Source organism: Hypanus sabinus, chromosome 14 (genome assembly GCF_030144855.1).
Source record: "Hypanus sabinus isolate sHypSab1 chromosome 14, sHypSab1.hap1, whole genome shotgun sequence".
Taxonomy (NCBI): Eukaryota; Metazoa; Chordata; class Chondrichthyes; order Myliobatiformes; family Dasyatidae; genus Hypanus; species Hypanus sabinus.
Window position 1 is genome coordinate 83,240,394 of NC_082719.1, and position 25,830 is coordinate 83,266,223.

Below are 25,830 nucleotides of genomic sequence, written 5' to 3' on the forward strand. Positions count from 1 at the left end.
GCGCGGATGCTCCAAAAGACACGTACTCACAAACCCCTGTAGACTATCTCCCTTAGCCGGAACGGTGGCTAATTGTGAGCTGGTTCGGATGTGCCAGGAAATGGGGTCTCCACAACGTTTTTAGATTGTACAAGATCACCATAATCTTCAAATTTCGAATTACATTTCAAAAACTAACAAACCACGGGGAGCCGCAGCACAGAGATCAAAGAGCCGCATTCGGCTCCGGAGCCGCGGGTTGCCAACCCCTGAAATAGTGGTACTTTTGCGCTTCATGCCCTTTGCTTCTTTGGAATTAGATGTAGTGAATCAATAATTTCTTGAATAAAAACACCATAAGTAAGCCAGTTCTAAAACCTGCAGACGTATCATAGCAAACTCCACATAGTCAACATCGTCTGCATCAGAAACCAGAAGAGGAAGTGTGATTGTGTACAATTGTGAAATATACTTAGCATGCCAATGAGGTAGAAGGTGACAACCTTTTGTGCGCAGTTTAAATTCTAGTGCACAGTAGCAAATGATGTGTGCGTGTATACATCCCCCCCAAGTGAACATTGTCCTGCATTTAAAAAAAATTAAGAGCAAATTTGTGACAGCTTCAAAAAAACTATGGCAGTCACGGCCAATGAAATTTAATCTAATAAAGTATGAGGTAATTCATTTGGCCTGGCATCACAAGACAAGGAAGAACACAATAAACAGGAAGATGTGGAGGAATAGAAGACCTTTCAGAATCACTGCACTAATCATGAAGGGCAGCAGGACAGGCCAATAAAATGGTTAAAGGAGTTATATTGAATGTTCTCCACTATCAGGCTAGAATTCAATTCTGGGACAAGGCAGAATGAATTGGGATTGGTTTATTATGGTTACACATAGAGAAGCTTGTCTTGCATACTGTTCATACAGATCAGATATTTACATAGTGCACTGAGGTAGTACAAGGCAGAACAAAACAATGTCTAACAGATACAAAGGATGAGATGAGAAGGAACTTGATAGAGGTGTACAAGATGATAAGAGGCTTCGATCAAGTGGATAGCCAGAGACATTTACCCAGGGCGGAAATGGCTAATACCATGGGGCATAATTTCAAGGTAATTGGAAGAAGGTATGAGGTATGTCAGAGACGAGTTATTTTACACAGAGAATGGTGGGTGTGTAGAATGTAGGGATGGTGGTAGAGGCAGGTGCATTATGAACATTTAGTTAAGCACATGACTGAAAGAAGAATGGGAGGGTCTATGTAGGAGTAAAGAGCTAGATTGATCTTAGAGTAGGTTAAAAGGTCAGCACATCGAGGGCCAAAGAACCTGTACTGTGCTACAGTGCCCTAATGTTCTAAAGTGCAGTGCAGGTAAGCAGTAAGGTACAAAATCGTAAAGTGATGAGTGACTTAACCAAAGGGTATGAGATTATGAGGAGACTAAATAAATACAAAGAACACATTTCCCTTAACACATGGATCAAATGCTAGGAGGTGCAGATTTGAAGTAATTGGTATGAAGATTAGAGGAGAGATGAGAGAAATACTTTCTTTTACCCAGAGGGTGGTTGGTGTGTGGAACACACTACCTGATAGTTAAGACGTGGGGTAGCAGACACACCAGAAACCCCTATCACATTTCATCTGCAATGGGATGCAGAACTGAAGATCTACAGGGTATGGACATTATACCAGAAGATCGGGTAGGTTACTTGGCAAATGTAACTTGCCTCTACTTTTGCTGGGGGCAGGAGAGTCAAGGTGAGATTCAATAGCTACAGGGAAGCAAGCAGTGGAAATGCACCAACGGGAATTCTGAGACACTCCATCATTCCACTTAGTGAGGGAAATGTGAGATCCAGTAAGAAAGGGAAGGGATAACACCTGAAGGGCAAAGGGACTAATGAGGGACTAATGGTGGGAAGAACCGGCACTAGGTCTTTAACTTCTGAAAATTTAATCAAATTGAGGCTGGGTAAATATTTCAGGAAGACCATGGATGATTTATGTGATATCCTGGTTGTAACAGGAAGATCGCTGAGTGGCAATAAAGTACCTTTCAAATTGAGGTCACAGGAATCAGTGAAATTCAAAGTAAATTTATACCCTACTTTGATGATATGCCACCCTATACTACCTGTTGTGTGCTGGGGCAGCAGGCTGAGGGTAGCAGACACCAACAGAATCAACAAAATCATTCATAAGGCCAGTGATGATGTGGGGGTGGAACTGGACTCTCTGACGGTGGTGCCTGAAAAGAGGATGCTGTCCAAGTTGCATGCCATCTTGGACAATGCCTCCCATCCACTCCATAATGTACTGGTTAGGCACAGGAGTACATTCAGCCAGAGACACATTCCACCGAGATCCAAAACTGAGCGTCATAGGAAGTCATTCCTACCTGTGGCCATCAAACTTTACAACTCCTCCCTCAGAGTGACAGACGCCCTGAGCCAATAGGCTGATCCTGGACTTATTTCCACTTGGAATAATTTACTTATTATTTAATTATTTATGGTTTTATGTTGCTATATTCTTGGTTGGTGCGACTGTAACGAAACCCAATTTCCCTCGGGATCAATAAAGTATGTCTGTCTGAGATACATTTTCTTGCAGCCACTTACAGGGAAATATAGAAATACAACAGAATTTATGAAAAAAATACATAGAGTGTCAAACAAGTAATATGCAAAGGAAGACAAATTGTGCAAATTTAAAAAAAATACTGAACACTAGTTATAGAGTTCTTGAAAGTAAGCTGTAGGTTGTGGCATCAGTTCAGAGTTGTGGTAAGTAATCTACACTGGTGCTCTGGAGCCTGATGGTTAAATGGTAATAAGTGTTCCTGAACCTGGAAGAGAGAGACCCAAGGCTCCTATACCTGTTTGTAGCAAAAAGTGAGTATAACATGGATGGTGAGGGCTCTTGATGATGGATGCTGCTCCCTTGAGCCAGAGCTCCTTGTAAATGTGCTCAGTGGTGGGGAGGGCTTTGCCTGTGATAGACTGGGCTGCAACCACCATTTTGTGTAGACTCTTTCATTCCTGGGCATTGGTGTTGCCATACCAGATTGTGGTGCAGCCAATCAGGATCCTCTATTTTTTGATGACATGCTGAATCCAAGCAAGCTTCTCAGAAATCTCCAAGAAGCATAAAAGGTCGTTTTTCAGCTGCTTAAAATGTCCAGAAGGAAGAGAAGGTGCAGCAGGTGTGGGCTAGCTGGGGTAGAGGTAACCATAACTACTTACAGGGTGATGCACAGATACCTGACAGTGCAAGCCCTGACACACAGGACATTCTACAGCTTGCGAGAAGCCAGATTTCAAGCTAGAACATGGCCAGGTATAAACATTTAAGAAAACAAACTATCCAGGGAAAAACATCTGGGAAATTTTCCTTTGTTTCGGAAGGAATGTGGATGAGAAGCATTGCATAATTTAACAACTGTGCTCTTGACTATGAAATGAATCTCAACTACATGTTTATTAAACCAGTGGCTTCTCATGAGGGCAGTGAATAATGTTTCCTTAACCTTTCTTTCTTTGGAAAATAGTCATCTTAATTATTTCCGTAAATATTCCCATAAATGTGACTGAGGTTACAAAAGGAGGAGATTTCCACTGCTGGTAAGCGCAATTGCAGAAGTCTTCACTAAACAGCCTGTTTTGAGAAACAGCACTGAACAGAGCGCTCTCAAGTCAACTTCTGGGTGGCACTGAGTGGGCACCCCTCACCCCCACTCCCTCAGGGCAGACACAGAGACAGTGCTGAGGGAACCCTTTATTAGGCACCTCCTGTGGCTAATGAGTGGCTATTGAATGCAAGTCCATGGTCATCTGCTGCTGCAGACCATCCACTTCAAGACTCAACATAGAGTGTGTTCGAAGATGCTCTTCCAAACACCACTGTTGTAACACACGATTACCCGGGTAACTAACGCCTTCCTGTCAGCTTCAGCCAGTCTGGCCATTCTCCTCTGACACCTCTCATTAACAAGGCATTTTGCCTCACAGAACTGCCGCTCACTGAATTTTTTTTTTTGCTCGTTTTTCCACAGCATTCTCTGTGAAATCCAGAGACCGCTTTGTGTGGAAATCCCGAAAGATCAGCTGTCTCTGAGACAAGCCAAACCACCCCCTCTGGTATTAACCAAATGGTCAAAGTCACTTAGATCTCATTTCTTCCCCATTCTGATGTTGGGTCCGAACAACAACTGAAACTCCGGACCGTGTCCGCATGCTTTTATGATCGCTGTTGCCACCTGATTGGCTGATTAGATATTTGCATTAATGAGCAAGTGTGCAGCATACATAATAAAGTGGCCATTGAGTGTATGTTTAACTGGCATCGAACAAACCCAGCATGTGCTAGATAGAGAAGCTTTAACAACATCACGGTACAAACATGCCCTTTTTTGGGGAAAAAAAGTGTTATAATTTATGAAGGACCCAGATAGGTATAAGGAGGGGCAGTGCTAAGGAGAGTGTGGGCCAAATACAGGAAACTAGGATGAGCTGGATGGTCAGCATGGACTCATTGGGCAGAAGGGCCTGAATCCCTGCTGCATTGCTCTATGACTAAATGCTGGTTACAGGGAAGACAGCTCTGCATTGTGCCACATATTGAAACCATCCATCATTGTCAGGGGAACGGATCATTCTAAATTCATGAATGGATAAGCATAATTAAATATCCATTAAGATTCTGCTCTCTATACACAGCTAAGATCCATTAGGTACAGCGGGCAAATTACAATGTTAATCACTGTCACCTCAGAACTCAGTGTTCCAGTTGACACCCTTTCTTTTTTTCATATATCTGCAGGTGAACCCTATAACATGTAGGACCATCAATTTAAAGTTTGTGGTTCATTTCTTCTGCTTGTTGCTATGATCCTGCATGTGCGTGCGGTGTTATCATCATTCTCTGTAAATTTGAAAAGGTACAGGGTGTGATGCGTCAGGTATGCAAGAACCTTTTGCTGACTACGATGCTTCTGTGGGCATTAATTGCTCCCGGAGTTGGATAAGTTGATCAGCATTATTTTTTGCAAGCCAGCCAGACTTGGGAGAATGAGCAGAGGTCGCACAGAACTGGAGAAACTATCAAACCGAAGGAAGGAGGGAAGAAGAGAATCGTTCCATCTAAATCTCTTTTTATTTACAGCTGCACGGACCAATCATTGCTCTCAGCAGGATTTTTTTTTTAAAAACACGGCTTGAAACCCACAAGGTACTTTATATTATTATTTAAGAGAAAATTCTAGCTGCCCAGCTACAAAGGCTCTCCGCGTGGAAGCTGTGTGCTTGTGCTGCTTTGGGGAACAGTGAAGAAGAGCTTACAGTATGAGTGGTGGTCTGCTTGAGTGTAAAATTAAAACCTGACCCCCAAGTTCAATGGGACCGAAGTCAATCCATAACCAAACTTTCCAGCGTGCTCATTTTTTTCCCCCCCCATGTCTAACCTGAGGATAGGTCAAGCGAGCTTGGGCTTTTCTCGATGGAGTCCGGACAGATGGCAGGTAACCTGATAGAGGTATATAAAGACGATAAGAGGCATAGCTTGAGTGAATTAGATTCACAGTCATATAAAAGTACAGCACAGATACAGACCTTTCAGCCCATCTAGTTTGGGTCAAGTCATCTAAGCTGTCTAGTTCCATCAACCTGCATTGAGACCACAGTCCTCCATATCTCTACCGTCCATGTACCTATCCAAACTTCTCTGAAACATTGAAATTGGGCTTGCACACACCATTTGAACTGGTAGCTCATCTCACACTTTCACGGCCTTCTGAGTGAAGAAGTTTCCTCACGTGCTCTCTTTAAACTTTACACCTTTCACCCTTAACCCATGAACTCTAGTTGTAGTCTCACCCAGCCTCAGTGGAAAAAGCCTGCTTGCATTTACCTTATCTATACCCCTCAATTTTCTAAACCTCTATCAAATCTTTCCTCAATTTTCTACTTTCCAAGGAATAAACTCAGGTCCTCCAGGTCCATCAACATCCTCAAATTTTCCATGTACTTCAACCTTATTTACATCTTTCCTGTTGGTAGGTGATGAAAACTGCACACAATACTCCAAATTAGCCCTCACCAATGTCTTATATAACTTCAACATAACATCCCATCTCCTGTACTACAAACACTTTGATTTATGAAGGCCAATGTGACAAAAGCTTTCTTTATGACCCTATCTATCTGTGACACCACTTTCAACGAATTATGTCCCCACATTCCCAGATCCCTTTGTTCTACTCTGCCATTCACTGGGCAAGACTTGCGCAGGTTGGTCCTGCCAAAGCGTAACATCTTGCACTTGTCTGCATTAAATTCCATCTTTAGCAGAGTCTTTTTCCTAGGGCGGAAATAGATATTACAATGGGGTATAATTGTAAGGTGACTGGAGGAAAGTATGGGTGGGATATCAGAGGTAGGCTATTTACTGAGTAGTAGGTACATAGAATGTCCTGCCAGGAGTGGTGGTAGAGGTAGACACATTAGGGACATTTAAGAAACTCTTAGATAGGCACATGGATAACAGAAAAATTGAGGACTGTGTCAAAGGGATTAGATCAGGCATGGGCAAACTACAGCCCGTGGGCTATATGCGGCCCGTTAAGCTTTTTAATCTGGCCCGCAGAACTTGATGAAATTATATTAATAAACCTGGTTAACGTTTTTTCCCCGCAATTCTGGTGTTTTCCCAATAGATGACGCACTCTATATACATTGACCTTTGTTGAGGTGCAGCGTATTACTCCACATTTGCGCTTTACTCTTTGTTCGGCTTGACCTGTTTGTGTGAACAGGCGTTCAGCGTCATGAACATCAACAAAGCCAGCCACAGATCCAAGTTAACTGACCAACACCTCAGATCCATTCTGAGAATCGCCACAACAAAACTAAATCCAGACTTTGATGCGCTGGCTAAAAAGGGAGCCCAACAACACTGTTCCCACTGAAATTAAAAATAAGTTTCTTCATTGTGTTGTGTAAAAAATGCATTTGAAAATATTTTTGCAATAAGCCTTACATGTTACATGTCACTTCTGTTAAGTGATGGACAGGAGTAGTGCGCAGGTGCACGTACGTTCTCAAAATAAAAAATGCGCTCCAGATCAAATAACGTGCTCCACATACTGGCGCGCTGTCCCTGTTCTGTCTTTGTGCTGGTCGTTGTTGAGTTTTGGCACAGGGGACAATTGAATAAGGAGCAGGAAAAGTAGACCTGCATCTCCTACCGTTTTTGAAATAAAGACAGTCAGGAGGAGAGTGATGATAATATCTTGAAGGATAACAGAATTTTCAGTGCTTTAAAATAATAACTTACTATTTAAAAAAGCTGTATTTTATTCATTTAATTTTCAGTGTTTTAAAAGTCATTTCAATAAATAGCTAAATACCATGGGACTTCAAAGACAGATATTTTTTTGTAATGCATTTGTTCATTTTCAATTGAAATTAAAGCACATGTTTTCTACATATCCCATGATATTTTATTTTCTCTTATGAGGTGTATTACCAAAACACTCCGTCCATCTGCTCCTGGTCCGGCCCCCCTGTCAAATTTTAGAACCCTTTGTGGCCCACAAGTCAAAAAGTTTGCCCACCCCTGGATTAGATTGATGCAAGAGGGGGTTAAAGGGTCAGCACAACATTGTGAGCCAATAGGCCAACATTCTATATTCTCTACCTCACCCGAATAGAAGTGCCTGTGTGCAACCAGTCAAACCACGTGATATGAACAAGTTCTTCATACGAAGGTTCTCAGCCATACAGGTCATTGTATATCAAGTAGTGGCAAATGGAGGCAACTGGACTTGCTCTGATGTCTAGAAAATATTTTGCCACTCATCAGAGAGGCTTCTTCAGTTCTAAATCCGTGGTGGATAGTTTCCCAGTTTACAAACTCTTAAGTTGTTTAAAGGTATAGCAATCGCATGAGGGCCTGTAGAGTCATAGAAGTAATGAGAGGGTCATTAATCTAATCTTTGCATGGATGGAGGTGTGAACTGTTGTGGAGACACTGGAAGTAAAGTTTTAGGACTGCATTGTAAGTAGCTGATAGGTGGTGTCGTACCCCACCCCCTCTGTTCAGGGATGGGTTTTCCTAAACGTGCCTTACACTCCTGGAATTCTCATCTTCCTTCCAAAGCAAATAAAGACGCCGGTAAAACATGGAGTCAAGTCAGCACAGAATAGCCTGATTTGATCTAAATCCAAGCATTCTATCAGAATATACATCTCACCTAAACCCAACACCTCCAAGTCTGATCCTAATGGGCTTATGTCAGGTAGCTAGACTCCAAGCAGGATAAGGGAGTAATTCTTCTAGCAAGAAATAAATTGCTGGAAGAAGTCTGTGGGTTGAGATGCACCTATGGAGGCAAAGGGCTGCTCAACACTTTTGGTTGACAATATGCATCCCCTACAGTCACAGGGAGAGTGTCACTCACTCCACACACACAGCACAAATATCAGGGTCACTGGCTGTTTAGTTGTTAATGACCACTCACAAATGGATGTGACTTTCACTGCATTAAAATCCTTGCTCTTCTGATCACTACTCATCTTGCTATTATTTTGGGTGTCCACTCAAGATAATCCTGCCCTCACCATGAGTGAAAAGTCCTGTCCAATTATAGTCAGCAATTTAATAAGCATGAGTAACTCACTTCAGTAAAGGAGTAAGCCTTTCTGCTGCCTGAGTGACAATTGCAGGTGCCAGTGTATTTTACTGCACAGCAGGAGTGCTAAATTCGTTGGGATGGTGCTGGATGTAATACCATACCCAAGTTATTTGTTGCCTCTGAGCTTTCATGGAAATAAGTACATATTCCACATTGAGCATTCCCTGGATAATTTCATGTTCCTTTTCCCAGGCCTGCTCACATGTATGCTCCTACTTGATCCACACGAGCTGACCACAATCAATGTTAATACATACAAGAATCATGGATACAGAGAACAAAGGTAAAATTCTGTATCGTGGATGCAATGTTCTTCACATACGGCCCAAGTCTCATCAACGGCGTTATTTAACCATAAGAGATTCTGAAGATGCTGGAAATCTACAGCAGCATACTCGAAATGCTGGAGGAACTCAGCAGGTCAGGCAGCATCTATGATGATCCCTGATGAAGGGTCTCGGCCTGATACGTCGACTGTGCGTTCCTCTCCATAGATGCTGTCTGACTTGCCTAGTTCCTTGAGCATTTTGTGTATAATATTTAACCATTTATTTCCAATATTTCCTCAAAACTTGTTAAGTAACCAATATGTTCAGCTACCAGTACTTTAGCTTTACTATGAGATTAAACAACTGCATAATGAACAAAAATAGCAGCCAAACAATTTCTAAACAACACTCAATTTCCCTCCAGGGAATACAATATAGAAGCTAACAACTATCAAAACAATACAACCTTCAATGTTTCTGTGGCTCTTACAGACAATTCAGATGGTTCCAGAGGAATGTTCTCAGTCATGTGAACATTGTGGTTAATCATTTCCCAGAGTACTCCCGAGCCATACTGAAACTCTACTCTTCCAAGTTACTTTAAATAGCCTTTCCCAATCTGCATCCACAAGTAACTAACGTCATTGGGAATTACAACTAAAATCCTGTTCAGAGCTTTAAAATTTTCTGGTGTCAAATATTTTGGTTATTTCATATTTATAGTTCCCCTCTGTTACTTGTTTTTTTTTAAACCATTATGTTATTTGAAAGGAATTGAAAATTAGCAATAAGAATCACAGAACTGCAGGGAGCTATTCAGACAAACTACAAATTGGATAAAGAGGTTGAACAATTCTTTTCTTTGACACTATGGATTTAGCTGCAAGTCTCAACTTAAGGCAATTAGTATCAATATCCTGGTCAGAAATGTCATTAGCTGAGCAAAGATGTAGTCTGACAACCACAACTAACTGAAATTTATAAGCCATCAAACTGATCAATACATCTTCCCATTAACCCACCAACCACTGTCAATACAGACAATTCATAGTGTCACTATATACATACAATATGTATATAACAATTACTTGTACATTGAGTATTATAGGATTGCTTTTGTATTTATATTTGTGTATTTTTATGATCATTGTTTCTTCAAGTTGTAGCAGATCCACAGCAACAATTGTTTTAGTCTTCTTTACATTCTTGTAAAAAGAATGACAGGAAACAATCTTGAATCTTCTTTTAAAGGCTACAAAATTAGCAGAACTCAAATGGCCATGGGAAGTAGTGAAAAACTATTAGTATGGTGTGAAACTTAGTTTTCAACTCCTGCTCTGATGGGTACCTTTACTGTTAGCTGATCCCAAAAGTGGTTCATGATATCAGATGAGATAGAACTATCACAATGGCAACTTCCACATCACATAACACTTCTATCCTTAGCAAACCAAAATGAAAGGCTTTGAATGGTTTATTCTTGTAAATATTTTTATTATGAATAAAATTTATTTTCTTAAAAAAGACTACACAAAAGAAATAACAATAATTATGTGATCATCACACTGCAGCCCGTGCATACCAGGGAGGCATGGTGCAGAAGATCATTACTGCAGCTCACTTGCCAAAATTGGGACAGTTATTGAGTGAAGGCAGCTCAGGTAGAAAATCTTACGTTGAACATTTCTCCCCCTTCCCCTCTCTTTTTCCATTCCCCATTCTGGCCCCCCCTGACCCTTCTCTTCTTCAAACCTGGCCACTGTCTCCCTCTAGTGCCTCTCCTACATCTTTCTCCCATGATCCACTCTCTCAGATCAGATTCTTTCCTCTTTAGCCCTATACGCCTTCCACTTATCTTCTCCGAGCTTCTCACTTCATCCCCCTCCCCTTCACCCACCTTCATCCTCACCTGGTTTCACCTATCACCTGTCAGCTTGAACCCCTTCCCCATCTATATCCTTCTGATTCTGGTGTCTTCCTCTTCCTGATAAAGGGTTTCAGCCTCAAATGTTGACCGTCTATTCCTTTCTGTTGGTGCTGCCTCACCTGCTGAGTTCCTCCAGCATTTTGTGTGTAGCTTAGGTTGAAATGTTTTCCATTTGTCCTGCAGTCCTACTCTATTTCTTTCCTTCCATGACACCTCGGATGCCCTCTGCCACTTTGGCAATTTCCAGTTTCCTGGTCCCCAACTAGTTCATCTTCATTATAGGTGTGCAATCTGCCTATACGTCCATTCCATGCCAGGACAGCATGAGGGCCCTCCACTTCTTTATTAATCAGACCCCCCCCCCCCTCCAAATCAATTCCTCTCCAGCATCACAGCCTTTGGCCTCAACTCACTTTCTCCAGAACACCAGTGTAACTATGGGCACACACATGGCCCCAATCTCCACCTGTCACTTGGTAGGCTGCATGAAACAGCCTGTGTTCCATCTTAGTCAGATCTCTTTCCTCAAATCTTTATTCAATGACCATCGCTGCTGCTCCTTCAACTAATAAGGAACTTTAAAATGTCATTCCTTTTGCTGCCATCTGTCCCACCCACCCCACCTCTAAACTTCAAATGGTCCACCTTTGACTCTTCCCTCCCGTTCCCTTTCTGGATCATTCCATGTCAATATCACAAAATGGGCTAGTCATAAACATCTGTTTCAAACTCAAACACCCACATCAATCCTGATGATAATCCCTTCCACCCGGTCTCCTGTAAGGACTCCGTTGCCTGCTACTTGTTCCTCTGCTTCCATTGCGGTTGCTCTGATATCTTCCTTCTTCGTGAACTGTACCTCCCTCTCCACAATAAAAGACAGAGTTCTTGACCATATTTCATCTGTTTCCTACACCTCTGCTTCAGATCCCACTCCTCCTAGACAGAGCAAGAACAGGGTCCCCCACATCTCCTTCTCTGACCCCACAAGCCGTTGCTTTTAACAAATAATTGATTACAAGGTTGATAATGCTATAAAGATTATGGCTTCTTCTCCCTTCCTTTCCAGTCTTAACAAAGGATCTCAGCCTGAAACTCTGTCAATTTCCCTCCATAGGTGCTACCTGACTGGCTGAGGTCAACCAGCTATTTCTGTAATCAGTTACAATATATACCTTCTCTAACGAGAATGCAAGAAGCAGCAACAACTGCTACATATGGCATAAAGACCCTCAACCCTTTCAGTTAAAAAGGATCTTGGAGCATCCTTCTCTCTATTAAATACTATTTGTCGGTTTTCTGCTCAATTGACTATCATATTCACACCTTTCTCCACTGTAACATGCTGGCTGTGACTTTGCATCATCTGCAAACTTCTCGATCATGCCCTACCTTATGATACAGGTCTAATACATTCATATAGAATACAAAAAACAGGAGTAGAGATGCTTGGACCTCTACTGGCAGCAGCTTTCCAGTCTCAAAAGCACCTGTCATGTGTTACCCTGCCACAGAGCCAATCGTCAATCCAGCTGGTCACCCTGCTTTGCATCTTGTGTGGGTTTTATTTTTAAAACCACGTGAATTCCTATCAAAATCCTTGGTGAAATCTATTTCAGAACACCATCAGACATAGGAGCAGAATTAGACCATTCGGCCCACTGAGCCTGCTCTGCCATTTGATCATTGCTGATTTATTATCTCTCTCCTGCCCTCCCTCTGTAACCTTTGCTATCCTTTCTAATCAAGAACCTATCTGCCTCCATTTTAAATACACCCAGTGACTTGCCCTCCACAGCTGTCTGTGGCAATGAATTTGACAGATTCACCACCCTCTGGTTAAAAGTATTCTTTCTCATCTCCGTCATTAAGGGATGTCTTTGTATTTTGAGGCTGTGCCCTCAGTGCTAGACTGTCTCACTACTGGAAACATCCACTGCATCTACACCTAAGTACACTGCCCTGTGAAACCAGTTTGATATCTGCTTACAATAATTTAATTAAATTGTTCAGAAAATGCCTTCCTTTAACACAGCAATGCTAACACGAGTCAGGGATAAACACTGTCCTTGGTAATAACATTCACAAGGTGCAGATAAATACAACATCCTGACCTAGAGATGAATCTTCCAGTGGACAAAAATATTATGGAAAGGATAAAGTACACATTAATGGTATCGGAGATCCTCCGTGACAAAGAACTAGCAGCAGCGTTTCTCACTGCACATTAATTGTCTATTCAGTTTAGGTATGCCGCATCGTGCACTGCTGGGAATCACAATAATCAGGACAGGCCCTTGCATATCCATGTGATAGCTGGCCAAGAGCAGCATTTTATGCTCTTCCAACAAAAGGTTAAACTCTTTAGCGGTAACCAGTTGGATCAACGATTGGCTCCGTGGCAGGGTAACATGCATGGCAGGTGCTTTTGTAACCGGAAAGCTGCTGCCAGTGGAGCTCCAAGCATCTCAGTACTCCTGCTTTTTGTATTCTACATGAATGTTTTCAACCCGATCATAAGGTAGGGATGATCAAGAAGCTTGCAGACGATGCAAAGGCTGATGTGATGCTGAGGATTTATAAGGCACTGGGTGAGGCCTCACCTTGAGTATTGTGAATAATTTTGGGCCCCTCATCTTAGAAAAGATGTGCTGGTATTGGAGAGGGTCCAGAGAAAGTTCACAAGGATGATTCCAGGAATGAAAGGGTTATCATACATTTGATGGCTCTGGGTCTGTTCTCGCTGTAATTCAGAAGGATGCGGGGGGATCTCATTGAAACCTTTCGAATGTTGAAAACCTAGGCAGAGTAGATGTGGAAAGGATGTTTCCCATATGGGAGAGTCTACGACAAGAGGGTACAGCCTCAGGATAGAGAGGCATCTTTTTAAAAACAGATGTGGAGAAATTTCTTTAGCCAAAGGGTGGTGAATTTGTGGAATTTGTTACCACATGTAGCTGTGGAGGCCAGGTTGTTGGGTGTATTTAAGGCAGAGATTGATAGGTTCTTGATTGGACATGGCATCAAAGGTTACGGGGAGAAGGCTGGGAACTGGGGTTGAGGAGGGGAAAAAAATCAGCCATGATTGAACGGCGGAGCAGACTTGATGAGCCAAATGGCCTAATTCTGCTCCTATGTTTTATGGTCTTATGGTCTCTTTCCCTCATCACAGAAATGGTCTGACTTGCTGAGAATTTCCAGTACTTTCTGATCGCAGTTTAAATTTATAACACTATCCAGTTTCCTTTAAGCTCTTAATAAAATCATTTTTCCATCCCTCGTTCCTTTGGAAATCTGCTGTACTTGAGCAAACGCAGACCTGCCAGTTTGCCAGACCTGGTTCATTTGAATCAGCTCTGAGCCGGGGGATACACTCAGTGGCCATTTTATTAGGTACACTTGTCTAATAGCTTATTAATGCAAATATCCAATAAGCTAATGGTGTGGTAGCAACTTGGTGCATAAAAGCAATCAGACATGGTCAAGAGGTTCAGTTGTTGTTCAGACTAAACATCAGAATGGGGAAGAAATATGATCTAAGTGCCATTGACCATGGTGACAGATGAGGTGGTTTGAGTATCTCAGGCACAACTGATTTCATGATTTTCATGCATAATAGTCTCTGGAGTTTACAGAGAACGGGGCAAAAAACATCCTGGGAGTGGCAGTTCTGTGGGCGAAAATGACTCGTTAAATGAGAGGTCAGGAGAATAGGCAGACTGGTTCAAGCTAACAGAAAGGCAACAATAACGTTACAACAGCAGCGTGCAGAAGAGCACCTCTGGATGCACAACACATTGAGCCCTGATGCAAACAGCGATATTAGCAGATGACCACAAACCTGCTGCACCCAATAAGGTGGCCTCTGAGTGTACCTGATGGGAAGGAAATGAAAAGTTGGTGGAGCTGCCACCTACCCTGTTAGGATCAAGAACTACAGCACAATTCCATCTACTTCCATTGCTGTTTTAATAAGTGTAAATTTGTAGTTTCTACAAGCCGATTTGGTTCCATTCAATCCAATTAAATGAGCAACCTTAGGCATAGTACTTCTCCGAGTTCTGCAGATCCCAGATGAAGACCTGTAAAATGCTATGGAAAACTCAATGCTTTCAGTCCCATCTTATTGACACAGCAATTAAGTACCTTCACCTGCTAATAGCTAGGCTGAGAAAGTCTCAACTTCAAGTTCAAGGTTATTGTCATTCTACTGTAGAGATGTATCCTGCTCAAGGAAACAAAGTTCTCCTGGGACCAAGGTGCAAAACACAGTACATATATCACATACCGCACATAAGATATTACATAGATGCACAAATTGACATAAAGTCCACCTATGACATATAGTTAAATATACAATAGTACAATGCTACAGAAGGCAGGGTGGAGACATGTCCCTAACAAAGGAGGTGTGAGGCACTGCTTCCCTCCATTAGCCTGCAAGTAATCCTTGGGCAAAGTGTAGCACCTGCTTAGTGCCCCAATCGGAGTCATGTGAAGCTGTGGGAGCTGGTGGTGGATGGTCACAAGAGCAGCTGATGTATATCACAAGACCTGGTTACGCAACCACAGATGCTAGGCAATCTCTGAAGAGTACTGATAATGGCTGGGGTCACCCTTCTTGTAAAGACACTGCCCAGCAGAAAACAATGGCAAACCAATTCTGTAGAAACATTTGCCAAGAATAATCATGGTCATGTAGATCATGACCGCCTATGTCATCCAACAAAGAACATAATAATAATGAGTATAATGTGACTTGCGTTGTCATAAACAATGCTAACTGTTAACTTGTTTATCAACATATAAATTTTCCTAAAATATGATCAGATCTCTATCTTTCAATCTTTTTCATTTACTTCTAAAAAGAATGAACTGACAACAATGTTCCACAAATGCAACAGCAATGTTAAGTAGTTCACAGCCAACAGAACTGCATTTAGGAATGATGGTACGTCTGCACGACAACAAGGAAACACCTTCCTTTTGGGGGAGTTGGTAGTGAGATATCCTTAGCAAATAAATTATCATAAATCCATCAGTTGTCCTCCCGGCAATTCAGACCAAAAAATGCAAAACCTCAAAAAATCAGGGGGCACCGCAGTGGCATAGTGGTTCATGCAGTGCTATTACAGCTTGGGGCGTCAGAGCTTGGAGTTCAATTCTGGCGTCCTCTGCAAGGAGTTTGTACCCTTGCGAACGCAGGGGTTTCCCCCGGGTGCTTTAGTTTCCACCCACAGTCCAAAGACGAAGCAGTTAGTAGTTTAATTTGTCACTGTAACTTGTCCTGCGATTAGGCTAGGGCTAAACGGGTGGGATGCTGGGCAGCGTGGGTCTTTGGGCTGGAAGGGCCTGTTCTGCACCGTGTCACCAAATAAACAAATATAGAATCATGGAGAGTGGAAACACCAACTGAAGGGAACATCAACTACTGAGTCTGCACCAGCCTCTCTATGCTCATCATCTGAATCAAATCAAAAAGCCAAAATAGCGAGAGGCAGAAAAGGTGACAGCCAGGGCCTTTAGTGCTCCTGAAAGGAACATTAATTCTGCCCAGAAAACTTAACCATTATACATCATCACTATAGTAACATGTAATTTCCTACTGATTGAAGAGCCAGGTGATGCTAAAGACAAGAGCTACATAAACAGAATTCAATTCAAACTCTACATGGCTGATTTTATTTTGGTTTGCTGAGGAGAATGTAGTTCAAGTATCATGTTCAATATGGCTATAGTTAAACACTTCCACACTAATCTGAAATGTAGAGAGAGCCTGGTGACTATTCTCTACCAGTGACTAACAGCAAATGAAACTTAAGAGATGCTGGTACACTTGACTCGTGTGCAATGAGCTCAATCGTAAATTGTTTGTAATGAAGCAGCTGCCAGTGCTTATACAGCTTTCACTTGCTAAGTCACCTCTCAGATCAGCGTCTGTTGCATTTTCTATTACATTGACCAGACTCTCAGTAATGAGAGTTTGGATATTCATACAGGTACAAAGTTTCATTCATAAAAGTGTCAGCAATCCACTCTTCTATCAACTAATTCATAATTCTCAATCCATTTGGACATCTTGATAGTAAAGTTTAGAATCAGAATCAGGTTGTAAAAGTTGCTGTTTTGTGGCAGCAGTACATTGCAAGACACAAGAATTACTGCATGTTACAATAAATAGTGCAAAAGAGGAATAGTAAGAAAGTGTTCATGGTTGCATAGACTATTCTGAAATCTGAAGATGGAGGGAAAGGAGCTGTTCCTAAAATACTGAGTGTGGGTCTTCAGGATCCTGTACCTCCTCCCTGATGGTAGTTTTGCTAAGCCATGGCCCAGGTGGTGAGGCCCTTTATGGTTTTGAACAATTTTTAATCAGGTTTCCCAGGTTTGCTGAACCTCACAGACGTTCAATTGCTTTTACACTCATCAAAGGCATTTTAATTCCTACATAGCAGCAAACTCTAACAAATCAATTGCTGCTGCTAGCGACCCCCACTGATTTGTTATGCCTATATGACGCACCCTCTAAAAACTTCAATAATGACTGTTCCAAAAGTCAAACAACAGCAAACAATCCCTTCCTAGCAACTGGCAAAACATACTATCTTGAACCGATGAAACTTAGGAGTACTTAAGGTTAGATAAGCATAACTAAGTGGTCAACAAGATATGACATTCATCAGCCCCCAGTGAGAAAGTGCCCTGTACAAAGCACAAATACGTGACTTATTCCCTTTTCTTTTATCACGCCCCCACTCATGTGACTAGTTACCATAGTATACATAATAGACAATCAACACAGAATACAGAATAAAGAACAGGATGCATCTCAAATTACATGTATAACTCACTGAAACTAAAGCCTGCTTTGTGTCTGAAAATACAGGGGTTGAAATTTCTTAATAACTATCTGCTATTTGCATAACTAAAAGTGAAACTCACTATGTCAAAGATTAACACAACTTTCCTACTCTTGCTGAAGTGACCAGCACCAGGTGACTGGGATCCTGATAAATCAGATAGATTTTCATATCAGCATTGTTACCTCAGCAAGCTGAGGCTACAGTTGCAAGGTTTCCTGAAAAGAGTTAAGGCTGATTATGTTGTAGCCCTGATTTTCACTTGTGTGACACTCTACGCCATAGCACGCATGCATTGGTGTGCGCCAAAACGCTAGTTGGCAGTGGGGTTTCTATGCCACTGTGTTGAGTTTCTTCGTGAGTGACATGGATGAGGAACTACAATTCAAACATGTTTGCATGTTGGCAGGTAGATTTGACGATTTGGTTCATCTATTTCATATCAGTGTACACACAGCCTACAGACATGGCTGAGAAGAAGCAACTGGAAAAGCGTAGGAGGAAATGCGATGCTACCAAGTGGACCAATCACAGTTGTTGAGGTCTGCATTGCTGCAACGCGCGAGCATCTTTTCTGGGGAGGTGCACGTCACCCTATGGCGTAGGTACAGCATAGGGTACATGATACCTACTGTGCAGATGTGACACAGAAGTATAAATCAGCCTTAAGCCATTACATCTGATGAAAATGCGGAAAGAAAAAATTCACAACCTTCATAAGAGTTACAAGTCAAAAATCTAGGCTTGGCTGTGTCATAGGCCCTACTCCACTGGCTGAACTCCTACGTAAATTGGGTGTGATCATATTCAAGGCATGTTTGGATAGATGTCAGGACTCACTAGTTGTCTGGTGCTCACTCCTTCCTGCTATATTGGCTGCCTTCCAGCTGTTTGTGAGGGACCAAGAAAGTTTCCAACCATAATTTCCTCCACAAGTCTATACTTTGACTTACATTTTTCCCCTCCCACCCAAGCCACAAGAAGAATCCATCAGGTCCGCAATGATCTATTACATGCCACAGTAGCATAATGGTTAGCATAATGCTATTACAGTTCAGGGCGTCAGAATTCTGTCTTCAATCCCGGCATCCTCTGTAAGGAGTTTCTATGTCATCCCTGTGGAATAAGTGGGTTTCTCCAGGTGCTCAGGTTTCCTCCCACATTCCAAAGATGTACCGGTTAGTCGGTTGCAAACTATCCCGTGATTAGGCTAGTGTTATAATCAGGGGTTGCTGGCAGCACGACGTGAAAGCCGAGAAGAGCCTATTCCATGCTTTATCTCCAAATTAAAAAAATAAAAATACAAAAACCATCCGTGACCCTCCAGCATGCACCCTGGATAAGAGAAAAGCTTTATTAGCCACGTGTACCTCGAAGCGTGCAGTGAAATGTACTGTTCTGCGAGGGTTATGCTGGGCATCTGCATGTGTTGCCATGCTTCTGACACCAACATAACATGCACTACATAGTATTTTACCCACTGTCAGCACACAAATATTAATAAAGAATGGTAATATACCTTCTTCCTATATTCCTCAGGTGTTTTTCATGTGGAAAGCAGCTGATACCAGTGTGAGCCTTTGAAGCATTGGGATTTAACACTATACAAGCCCAAATCATGTAAAATGATAAAGAGCCTTTAAAGATACTGCACTATTGCTTTTCTTCTTTCTAAGGCATTACATATCTGTTTAACTGCCAAAAGCCTTGAAAAAATAAACAATTCTTTGAATAGGACAGAGTGGTGATGTACTCTTATCAATTCCTTCAATCGTCACTATTTGCATTTACAATGAAATGGTTTTTAGTTGACAGTGAGATTACTTTAGCTGGTATTGCTAGAAAATTCAGTAAGATAAGGAAGAAAGTTAGTTTATCTTACTAAGAAGTCAGGGTTTGGAAACCTGTCTCCTAGAATGAATGCATGGACACAGTTTCTGTGATTTAATCTGACATTCCAATAGATGTAACCAAGGGTAAATAATTTCCTACTGTTATTAACAACTGTGCATTGACCCTTCAAAATGCAGAAGCTTTTTCAAATACAGTCAGGAAGTGTTACTTTAATTTTCATTTTTTCAGGAAATTAAACAATTCTAATAACTACAGGTGTTAACATCATAAGATGTAGGAGCAGAATTAAGCCATTTGGCCCATTGAGTCTTCTTTGCCATCCAACCATGGCTGATTTATTTTCCCTGTCAACCTCATTCTCCCTTCTCCCTGTAACCTTTGTCACTCTTAATGATCAAGACCGTGTAAACCTTTGTTTTCATTGCAATACTTTTACAAATATCCTTGGGATATGTTGGAGAGGGCATATGACAATGTGTCAATACAACAACTGTGTCCAGGAGTATTTCTCCAATGCCATGAGTTCAAGTGTGTAGGGACAGTGCGTCTGGTAAGATGTCCCATGTAGATTAGTAATATATAACAAAGCTGGACTGAATGTACCTTCCTCAATATCAAAGATTATATGATGTGTGATAAGGATCATTTATAAATCTTCACTATTTATGAATACAGATCTATAATTCCTTGAAAATTGTCACAGACAGAAAGTGGTGTAAAGGAAGTTTTTGGTACATTGGCCTTCATACATCAAAATACAGGAGTTGGGATATTGTGTTGAAGTTGTAGAAGACGTTGATGAGAACTAGTTGGGAGTATTGTGTACAGTTCTGGTCACCTATCAACAAGATAACAAAAATATTGAAGGAGTACTGAGAAAATTTACAAGGATGTTGCTCAGACTTGAGGGTCTGAGTTGTAGGGAGAGCTGGAATAGATTAGGACCTTGTTCACTGGGGCAGAGGAGAATGAGGGAAGATTTGATAAAGGTATACAAAATTAATGCAGAGTAAATGCAAGCAGGCCTTTTCCCCTGAGGTTAGTGGGACTAGAAACAGAGGTCATCGGTTTAAGTTGTCATGTGAAATATTTAAGGGGAACCTTTTCATTTAGAGGATGGTGCGAGTGTAGAACGAGCTGCCAGTGGTAATTGTAGATGTGGGTCTGATTTCAAAATTTGGGAGAAGTTTGGGTAAGTACATGTATGGAGGGCTATGTGGGTCAATAGGTCTAGGCAGAATAAGAGTTTGCCATGGACTAGATAGGCTGAGAGCCTGTTTTTATGCTGTAGTGCTCCATAACTCTATGACAATGAGCAAGAGATGGTTTCTTGAATTTTGACTATATAGCATAACAATCACCCAATGTTATGGTGGTAGGCAGAACAGCATGAGTGTGCCAAATGGGACACTACTACAATGTATAAAACAGTGCCAAACAATATACATGGAAACCGATATTAGATTTAAACAGAGAAAGTCACGTTTGGGAAAGATGATGAATCCTAGGGGCAGAATGTGAATGGATGCAGCTGGTTGATATTCCTTTACCTTCACCTAGCCTTGATTCTTCCTTCCATCTTCTAGCCCCAAACTGTTCTGATAGAACCAGGCCCCTACAGATGCAACCTCCTGTTGTTAGTTTACCTCATTAGATGAGGATCAATCTGACCCCTGCCATGTGGAAGATGAGGAACTTATTATGAAGTCCTGTGGTTAGAGAGAACAATACCTCTGCATACTCAGACTTTCCATTTTTCCTCTGGTTACCAGTGTCTCAATGTCTGCTAGCTATAATCATTGGGGCAAAGATTAGTTGGGTACATGAATTAAGGTTCTATCACACGTAAAGGTGCTGATTCTGGAAGCTATAACCTAATGATGTCACTGAACATTGAAAAGCATACACGTTAAGTGTAGGTTTGCGTTGAAATGACAGATTTATTCTGTGAGAGCACCAGTGACTTAGGGGTTTTGCAGTCTTGAGTTCGAACATAAAAGACAGTTGGAATAAAAACAGGGATAGGAAGCAAATCAGACCACTAGACATTAGCCAAATGGTCTAATTCTGCTCCTTCGCATTGGTACTGCCATTCTATTATGGCCGATTTACTAGTCCTCTCAATCCCATTCTCCTGCCTTCTTCCCTTAACCTTAGACACCTTGACTAATCAAGAACCTCCATTTTAAATATACTCAGCGGCTTGGGCTCCACAGCCATCCATGGCAATGAATTCCACAGATTCCCCACCATCTCGCTATAAAGCTTCCTCCTCATCTCTGATCTAAATGGTCTTCCCTCTATTTTGAGGCTGTGCCCTCTGGTCCTAGACTCATCCATGATAGGAAACATCCTTTCCACGTCCACTCTACTGAGGGCTTTTGATATTCAATAGCTTTCAACAAGATCATTGCTCATTCTCCAAAACTTCAGCAACTACAAGCCCAAAGCCATCAAATGCTCCTCATGCGCAAATGTGCAAGCCAGTCAGGATCTGCAAGATGATAAATGCCTGGTGTTATAGATTGGACTCGCTTGAGAATTTTCCATTGTTACTTAAGTTTTCTATTATTCAAGTTTGGTGTAACTTTTCCATACACTTGACTTACAACTCACTTCTATGGATTGGTCTCGTGCAGAACTATAGGAATAAACCAACCCCAGAATAGTTTGCAGTTTCTCTTCTAATTCAGAAACTTCTAGTGCGATCAACATTCAGAGTCAGAATCAGGTTTAAGATCACCTGCATATGTCGAGAAATTTGTTAATTTTGTGGCAACAGTACATTGCTATACATGATAATATAGAATAAAAAATGAGTTACAGCAATGACATATGTACGTATATCAAATTAAATAAGTAGTGCAAAACAAATAAAGTAGTGCAGTAGAGTGCATGGGTTTGAGGTCCATTCAGAAACCAAATGGCAGAGGGGAAGAAGTGATTTCCGTGTTGTTGAGTGCGTGCCTTCAAGCTCCTGTACCTTCCTGATTGTAACAATGAGAAAAAGGCATGTCCTCGGTGACGGGGGTCCTTAATGAGGGATGCTGCCTTTCTGAGGCACCACTCCTTGACGTTGTCCTGGATACTATGGAGGCAAGTACCGATGTTGGAGATGACTAATTTAACAACTCTCTGCAACTTACTTTAATCCTGTGCAGTAGCCACCATCAACGCCCCCTCCCCCCCCGACTCCATCGCCTCAACCAAACCAGACAGTGATGAAACCTGTCAGAATGCTCTCAAAGTCAGAATATTGCTGATAATATTGCAGCTTTGATGTTGTAATCTTTTAATTAAACCAGAGGCTATTTTTTTTTTACCTATTTATGTTACAGCACAGTAACAGGCCATTCCAGCTCAACAAGCCCATGCAACCCAATTGCACCCATGTAACCAATTCACCTACTTACTGTTGTTCCTTTGGAATATGGGAGGAAACTGGAGCACCTGGAAGAAACCCACACGGTCATGGGAAGAATGTCCAGACTTCTTACAGAGACAGTAGCAGAACTGAACCTGGGTCGCCGGCACTGTATGAACATGACACCAACTGCTACAATACTGTGCCACCCCCAATTACGGCCTTTATAGAAAACTAATTATGGCCCAGAAGGCATTTTCTGTTACTTAAGATCCTTCAGTTAGAAACAAATTCGATTTAATTTGACAATATATTACCTTCAAAGTTCAAAGCCCACAGTAAATTACCAGAGTACACGCTGTGTACAGTATGTCACCAAATACCACTGAGATTCATTTTCTTGAGGGCATTCACAATAAATACAAAGAAACACAATATAATCAATGAAAAACTACACACAAAGACAGACAAACCAGTGTGCAAAAGATACCAGGAAGTGCAAATACAAAAAAAAAGACAAAATAATAGATAAATACAGTACTGTGCAAAGCCTTAGGCGCATATATAGCTAGGGCACCTAGTACTTTTGTACAGTATGGTATTTTAATGTGGAGCGGACAGCGTGTTTGTAAACCTGGTGGGAGCAAAGGATGTTAAGAAAAGTGAGGTTGTGCTGTGGGAGGTGTGTGGGACAGGTGACAGAGAAGGAGTGCCAAAGGTGCAGACACACCCAGCCTTGAGAGACGAGGCAAGGTCATCTGGTTCCAAACAATTAGTTTATTGATCATTACAGAATATCTTTTTGGTGCTTCCTATTCCCTTCCCTCTCCCTTCCCCTTTTCCCAACCATGATTCCCCTCTCCCTGCCCGCTTCCCACTCTCAGTCCCCAATAGAAACTGTTTATTACTCATTAGTTAAGTATCAGGTTTATTACTCAGTTATGTCATGAAATTTGTTCTTATTTTTGCGGCAGCATTACAATGCAATACATAAAATTACTGCACTAGTGTGCCAAAGTCTTAGGCACCCTAGCTATATGTACTTTTGCACAGACTGTAAGTAATAAATATTGAGAACAGGACCTATGTAGTGCTTAGAAGTGAGCATACAGGTTGTGGAATCAGTTTTGGAGTGAGTGAAATTATCCACACTCGTTCAGGTGCCTGATGGTTGAGGGATAATAACGGTTCTTGAACTGGGTGGCTTGTAACCAAAGACTCCTGTAACTCCTTCTTGATGGCAGCAGTGAGAGGACAGCATGGCCTGGATGTCACGGTCATTGACGATAGATGCTACTTTCCTATAACAGCACACCTTGTAGATATGCTCAATGACTGAGAGGGCTTTACCTGTAATGCACTGGGCTATAACCAATACTTTTTTTTTAAGGTTCTTCCATTCAAGGGCATTGGTGTTTCCATACCAGGCTGTGAAGCAACCAGTCAGTATATTTGCCATCATGGATCTACAGAAACTGGCAAAATGTGGGATGACATGTCAAATCTTTGCAAACTGCTAAAGAAAAGATGGCACTTACATACTGGACCCAGGTCAGATCCTTTAAAACAATAATGTTGATGATTTTAAAGGATACCAACCCTCTCTACCTCTATAATGAAGAATGGCTCAAGGACCTCTGGTTTCCTTCTCCTGTAGTCAATAATCACCTCCTTGGCCTTGCTGACATTGAGTGACAGATCATTGTGGCACCATTCAGCCAGATTTTCAATTTCCCAACTATATGCTGATTTGTCACCACCTTTGATTTAGCCAACAGCAGTGTGTGATCAGCAAACTTAAATATGGCATTGGAGCTGTACTTAGCCTCACAATCATAATACAATGCGAGCAGAGCACAGGGCTAAGCAGAAGGTCTCGTGGTGCACCTGTGCTGATGATTGTTGTTGAGATGTTGTTGCCAATCCAAACTGACTGGGCAGGAAATCGAGGATCCAGTTGCAAAAAGAGGTATTGAGGCTTAGGTCTTGGAGCTTTTTGGTCATTACCGAAGGAATTATGGTGTTGAATAAGCACCCTGATGCATCACCTTCCCTGTCCAGATGTTCCAGGGTAGAGTGAAGAGTCAATGAAATGGTACTACTATGGATCCAAGTTCAAGCAGACCCAAGTTGTTCTTCAGGGAGGATCTGATATATTTCATCACCAACCTCTCAACCCCACCTCCCCACCCTCCACTGTGATCCAGACACAGGAGCCCTCTCAGGAACACCTCAACACAGTGAATGTAGTAACACACTAAGATTCTTCAATGAAGGGCATATGTACAAAATTAAGGGAGGAAAGTTTAGGGGAGACATCAGGGCTAAGTTTTTTTTTAATAAACACAGAGGGTTGCGAGTGCCTGGAATGACTTGCCAGGGATGGTGGTGGAGGCTAAAACATTAGGGGTACTTAAGAGCCTCTTGGACAGGCACATGGATGAAAGAAAAATGGAGGGTTATGGGGTAGTGTGGGTTTAGTACTTTTTTTTATATATATAAGGATTATGTGTGTTGGCACAACATGGAGGGCTGAAGGGCCTGTACTGTGCTGTAGTGTTCTATGGTGGTGTATGGAGACATTAAGCCAGATTTTATTGTTTTTCAGATGATTTTCCAGACGGAAACTCCAGCTAACTTCAACGCAAAGGTCAGTTTGTTCTTGACTTCTGCATCTAAACTTTGCAATACAATAGTCAGAAACGAGCTGGAGGACAGCTGCTGCTGCATCTGGCTCCTCAATTTCAGGTCAAGTATAGCTGCCATTGGTGGGATTCGTATGAATTGGGCCAATGGCCTTCACCAAAAAGGCAATTAGAGAGAGGTAGTTTATTTTTCTTTCATTTAAATTAACACATTTAATTAATTTATA

General features: G+C 41.7%; 1 protein-coding gene and 1 long non-coding RNA gene across 3 annotated transcripts in view; one reads left to right on the plus strand and one right to left on the minus strand.

The window, feature by feature from the left end:
- pdzd2 (PDZ domain containing 2) overlaps positions 1-25,830 on the minus strand; it is a 445,568-nt gene that overhangs the window by 245,374 nt on the left and 174,364 nt on the right. The window lies entirely within an intron of this gene.
- LOC132404950 (uncharacterized) overlaps positions 1-25,830 on the plus strand; it is a 31,144-nt gene that overhangs the window by 3,072 nt on the left and 2,242 nt on the right. Inside the window, exons 1-4 of one of the 2 annotated variants that reach the window (XR_009515719.1) lie at positions 4,941-5,221; positions 8,877-8,967; positions 24,349-24,509; positions 25,567-25,608. This is a non-coding gene — a long non-coding RNA (uncharacterized LOC132404950). Of the gene's footprint in view, positions 1-4,940; positions 5,222-8,876; positions 8,968-24,348; positions 24,510-25,566; positions 25,609-25,830 lie in introns of those variants that run through there. The other variant, XR_009515718.1, reaches the window with a different exon arrangement.